Raw genomic sequence first — 6,000 nt, 5'->3', positions numbered from 1 at the left:
GAACCTGTCACTAGCTGTATTTGTGAAAATAGTGGTGACGGGTTCCCTTTAAACATAGCTACCAGTAAGATGTGTCCAAACCATCAGATAGGTCATTAGTATGAATTCAGTCAAAGTCACTTTGTCCCCTCAAAGATTAGCTGTGGCAAAGCCCACAAAAACATAGCCACCCATACAACAGTGCTTGGAATGGCCTTCTTCCAGCTCTGTACACATGGTCTGTATTAATCTGTTACCCCCTGCACTGCTCGGGAAGTGTGCACCATATTTTATGCACTTTGTTCATGCTGCAGATTGGTGGCGCAGATAGAATCATACCACAAGTCAGTAATAAATGTGGCGCAAACTCTGACTAAGCACTACTTTTGGTACACATTTTTTCTGTCTCTTTGAAGCAGTGGATCCAAAACACAAAACTGGCACAAACACTTTATAAATATATGTGCAAGCACATTCAGTATGAAATCAGACAGAAAGCTGGCGCAAACACTTTAATGAATGTGGGCCATTGTCTCACCGCACCGTGACCGTGCTTGAAAAAAGAAAGGGCATGTCCTATATTTACCTGTATTATGCCGCTGGCCTTTAGTCTTTCTCTACTGCTCCCGGCTGGATTCTCGGCTGGGATACTACATCTGTGTGCATGAGGTCTTATTTGTACATCGAAATTGCTTTCTCTAAATAAATGAAACACAATCATACTAATTATGAAGAGGTCAACACAAGGAGCTTCATATTAAAATATTTTTAATTAACCATCTCATGTAACAATGAATGGCTGAGTCTTCCAAACAGGTTTATTGCATTTACATAATATAAATTAAAAAAATGTGTTAAATTTCAATATATGGAAACTCTGACCCAGTCATATATCAGTTCTTTAAGTCTAACAGATGCATATTATTACATTTCAATGCAAGTCAATGAACAGGATAAGCTGTCTGGATGGGGATAAATATAGAATATAAATTAAATCTTTGACAATAGAGTATATCATTTCATAATTTTACAAGAGCATTTCTGAATTTACTGACAGGAAATGTTTCTGGGAAAAGACATCATTTAGGGGAATGAATATGCTAAAATTTTCTGACTTTAGTTTTCCAACTCACAGAAGAGTTTGGTTGGGGCATGCTGCCACTTAACCTTTTTTTTAGAGAGTACAATCTGTCAGGCATAATCTCAGGTTCTTGTGAAATGTTACTAAACTCTGCCTCTAGGGCTTCAAACCAAACAGTGGGAGGCTATGGGACCAAATGTGAATAAATGAGAGCTAAACAAAAGATTGGATAAAGTGGATAAACTTTACTTATTCAGCCCATTTCCTGTGCATGATCCAGTAACTGTATGGAAAAAGGGAAATTACATAATATAATATGTAACAATGATTAAGGAACACCAAAGTTACCTTGAAAAATGGTCTACAGAAAAAGAAGATTCTGTGATTTAATGAAAAAATTCACTGAGCCAGGGTGCCCTACTTTCTTATTTCTTTATTTTAAGGATATTTTAGGCAAAAAAACAACAAAAGTACATTGAAAATTTGAAATACAAAATAAAGATTGTTACAGATGATAGGTTACTTATAAGTCATTTACTAATATGAACACATCTGTAACATTAACTTGAAACTGTAAAGTAATGATGGATAGAGTCACAATAAGCAGAACCATTGTCCCCAATTTAAAAAACCATTTTGGTGAGTCTATTTGTTCTTTCAAATACTGGCCAAAACTCCCTGTTTTTAAGGATTATCTGTGGAAGTATGTATGGAAGGTAATGCACATAAGTCCTTAAAGTGGGGTAAGTTTTGAGGTTATAGTAGTTGCAGTGACCAAGCCCATTGACCAGGACAGTTTCACAAGCCACTGCACAACACAGACTTTTTGCAATTTAAGAATTTTAAATCTTTCACCTTTACTCTATACACTGAGAATTATGACAAAAGCTGTCGGACAAGCCCCACCCTCCCTTAGTAGATTATTAACCTATTAGGGCAAGAAGAAGTAGGTCAAGAAACTAAGTCTATAGAGAAATTCTGCTTCTTCTCCATTCTCACAACATTCAGAGAAGATGTCACTGGTTAAAGCTGTTCACAGTGTACAGCTAGTATATAAACAATACTATAGAGGTTTAAAGTACATAGAACTGAGGTGCTAATTTGCATGAGGAAAAGTTGTGTGAGAGACCCAAGCAAAACATTTGGCCTGGGCCACAAGTCTTATGTTACACTGGTGGGTACATATACACATATCAGGTTTACAAACTCTAAACTGGGATCCAGTAGTTAAAAGGAATGTGTTCCCGATTTTATTTTTTATACATTAAAAACAGATACATAACATGTAACCTTTTATTGTTTCATAAATGTGTTCCACCAGCAAAGCGCCATACATTATACAAGCAGACCGTATGCTGATGATTTGTCCAACTAATCAACTGGTCATAATTCAGAAGTGACATTAAGTATGGCCACACTTCCAGTTTTTATTTTTGATAAAATTGACTCCAACCCGGGACAGACAAATGTGAAGTTACTGACAGATAAATCTAATTCACCTATACACAATGTTGAGCTGGAGTATCTAGGGTCCAGTGGTAGAATCTTTTTTAGGACCACCAGTGTACAGCTACCTGGAAATATTCCCAATATCCATTTACAAATTCCTTAAACATATCTGACTCATTGCTTTCTCTCTAGCCCGTACCTTTTACGGTTAACGCTCTTTCACTAAACTGCTGACTAGTCATTGCCTTTATGTTAGGTCCTCTTGTCACTGAGAGCCAGGAACACATTCCCAAAATGTAAGAATTCTCAGGCAATAGAAAAAAATGCAGCAACATGATTGGGAAGACCCAGGGAAGAAGAATACTGTTTTACTAGATGTTATATATATATATTTGTGTCATCTCTGTCATCCAGTGCATCTACAGAATCTAACAATACACTGGATTCTTCCCATATTATTATGGGGAAGGGTGTGGAAATGCTGTTTGCTGGATAATATCTGTATGGTATACTGTGAGGCATCTGCACAACTCATGGAGCGCCTGGGGCCCCCGCCAAGTTTGGATTCACGTTTTCACCCATGAGCCAGTGTTTCTGCGTACGCTAAAAGAAAAAACAGAAAAAACAAACATCTGACATTTAAAGCATATAAAAGCTATGACATAGACAGTTGTGTTATAGAGGACACTATAGTCTACCAGGTGGGTGGCATGCTTTTGACAATGCATATACTAAGTATATGCTATAAGCTTACAGAACAATTCCCAGGATTTCTGTACTCCTGTGCCGTTATGGTATCACGCTTCTTCACAGTTATTAACAATATGCAATCATGCTGACACAAACCCCACATATAATTCTCATATAAAGCAGCAAGAAAGCTATTTACTTATCTGGTTACACAGCTGTGCTATTATTAGCTCTACAGCACTCCTAATCCACTTTGAGATATCAATTATTTGCACCAGAAAAATGTAGACGTAGAAGAATTCTCTGTTATTCTTACAAATTGATGTATTGTTTCTGTGAATTTAATGTCTATTGTATTTGTATTATACCTATAAAGAATATATATGAGATATGCATGCATGTATCAATGTACCTACAACTGTTACTAATGTATGGTTTCCATAACCCTTGTGTGGAGACTATAAGAGAGGGGTCACATGGCAGCTTTTCTTGTGTATCGCACAAAGGATGCCCCCCCAGTATTAGGGCTCATTTACACGGCTGTCATGGGGACGTACATGCGGCCGCAAATTTGTGGCCGCATATACGTCCCCATAGACAGCAATGGCGGCACGGGGGGGGGGGGGGGGGGGGGTACGGTGCTACACATGTGTGGCACCGATCCGCGCCATGCACCGCAAAAAGATAAGAGCATGCTCTATCTTTTTGCGGTGCACGGCGCAGATCTTTTTGCGAGTGTGCGGCCATGCGCCGCTGTTTCCTCTGGAGGGAGGAGGGGTCACCTCCTCCTCCTCTCCAGCACAAGGTGGTATGCCCGCACGGCGGGCATACTGCATGTGAATGTAGCCTTATTTGTAAATGGGATAATATCAGACAAGAAGCTAGCCCAGATAGCATATTTATATAAACCAAGGGGTCTGACCTCAAAGGAGGACTAGCAGGAGGCAAGGTCTCTCCCAGATATGTATGGCCAACGCTACAAAGGAAATCTCTGATATGAGCTAGAGACCACTGTGCTGTTGTTCCCCCTCAACGCTATTCATTTTACCTTTTGAGGTAGTTTTGACTATCAATTGATACACCTACCCCTGCTCCTCCACTGTGTCTTCCCCTTGCTTGTGTCTGTGTTTGTCTATTTGATTACAGTCCTTCTGACTATCCATTCTGAGAACATTGCATTTTTATTTCTATTTGACTATACACAATAGCTGTTGGATCTCATTTTCTTAGTGGACACATTCATCCTGTAATTGCTAATTTCTCTTCTGACTCTAGTGTGGTCAAATAGCAATATTGGGGCACATTTACTAAGAATGTGGGAAACTGCACTAAAAGTGCACTGACTGTATATAATGCTGGGTGCGCCAGATTCATTAAGAATGGGTGTAAGAATCTGTCGCTTCTCTTGCATATGAACAGTTCAGTAGTTGCTTCAACAGACCTATTCCACTTTCACATTCTGTATGTGGTTGATTTTGTATGATTTTACATCAGTATTTGTGAGCCAAAACCAGGAATGGGGCTAAAACAAGGAAAGAATGCAAATATATCCATTACTGCTCTTTCAGACTACAGTGTCCGCGGTGCCGATGTGTCAGTTTGCAGTCTATTTATTGAGTTTGTATCCACATCCATTATCCTGGATCAGGGACATAACTAGGAGAGGGTGGGCCCCATAGCAGACTTATGAATGGGGCTCAGTTTCTCTTAGGCTCCATACACACAAGCGCATTTGGGGGTCATGATCTGGCCATCTCTATATTGTGGGCCCTCCCCCATGTGCCCCGACAACTCCATAAAGCAGGAGCTGAGCTTCTTAAAGTGCTCTGTGCAGACTGTTCCTCCTGTCATCACTCAGGACAGCTAAGACCCCTATGGTAATATCCTTGCCCTGGATATACTAATAGGCTCTATACTATCAGTGCTCCAGGATTAAAAGTTCCTGGTGCAGGTTATGGTTAATGTGCCAGGCTGGGGCATCTCAGCCCTAGCCCACGCCATGCCTCTCGCAATCCCTTGGTGTGGAGGTGGCATAGGGAGGTTAAAAGTCTTTAGAAGCCATGATAAATGACCTCATTAGCTACTGTTTTTTGTTGGACACTTGAATAGCCACATAAATGGATGTTCTACCCTGAAAAATCACAGTCAGCTTATTAAATGTGAAAAATGGTTGTCTGAAAGAACAATTTCTCTCTGTAGAATTTATTCTTGATTTTGCCTTATGAATGCTGATGCACAACACTAATAGTGTGTAACAAGATTTTTTTTTTTTAGTGTCACAATTTAAATAGATTTTTTTTTTTTTTCCTTTCTTTGCCTGGTCTGCTAATTGGGAGGAGGGATTAGTGTTCACACCTGATAAATTAAGGTCTAGCAACTCACTTTTGAGCTCGCTCAGTTTTGGCTTGTGATTCTAAGTGGCTAGTGAACTTAAGTGAGTTGAAAAAAGCGGAGTTTGAAAAAGAGAAGTCCACAGAACTGTAAGTAACCTACATTTTATATCTCTTGATTTATATACTCATCACAGTTTTGTAACTTGGATATGGCTAGCAAGATTGGTGGTATGCTCCAGTGCACACTCTGCCACATGTATACACTGCTGGAGCAAGAGTTCGAGGGTGAATACCGCTGTGACAGATGTGCCCATATTTTTCTACTAGAAGCTCGTGTTAGAGATCTGGAGGAAGATATTGCACGGCTGCGAGCAATTGACAATCTTGAGAGGAGTATGCTGCTCACTGAGCAAGCAATAAGCGGGGTAGAAGTGGAGGGTGGAGAGGAAAGCCAGCAGGGCCAGGTGG

The 6,000-nt window shown here is 39.9% G+C and overlaps 1 long non-coding RNA gene across 1 annotated transcript in view; it reads right to left on the bottom strand.

Annotated features, from left to right (window-relative positions):
* Positions 1 to 571: 571 nt before the first annotated feature.
* Positions 572 to 6,000, bottom strand: part of LOC140134014 (uncharacterized) — a 278,254-nt gene continuing 272,825 nt past the window's right edge. The window contains exon 3 of the long non-coding RNA XR_011856023.1: positions 572 to 677. This is a non-coding gene — a long non-coding RNA (uncharacterized lncRNA). The remainder of the gene's footprint in view (positions 678 to 6,000) is intronic.

Source organism: Engystomops pustulosus, chromosome 5 (genome assembly GCF_040894005.1).
Source record: "Engystomops pustulosus chromosome 5, aEngPut4.maternal, whole genome shotgun sequence".
Classification (NCBI taxonomy): Eukaryota; Metazoa; Chordata; class Amphibia; order Anura; family Leptodactylidae; genus Engystomops; species Engystomops pustulosus.
Note: the sequence above shows the minus strand (reverse complement) of the source record. Positions and strands in the feature narration are given on the sequence as shown.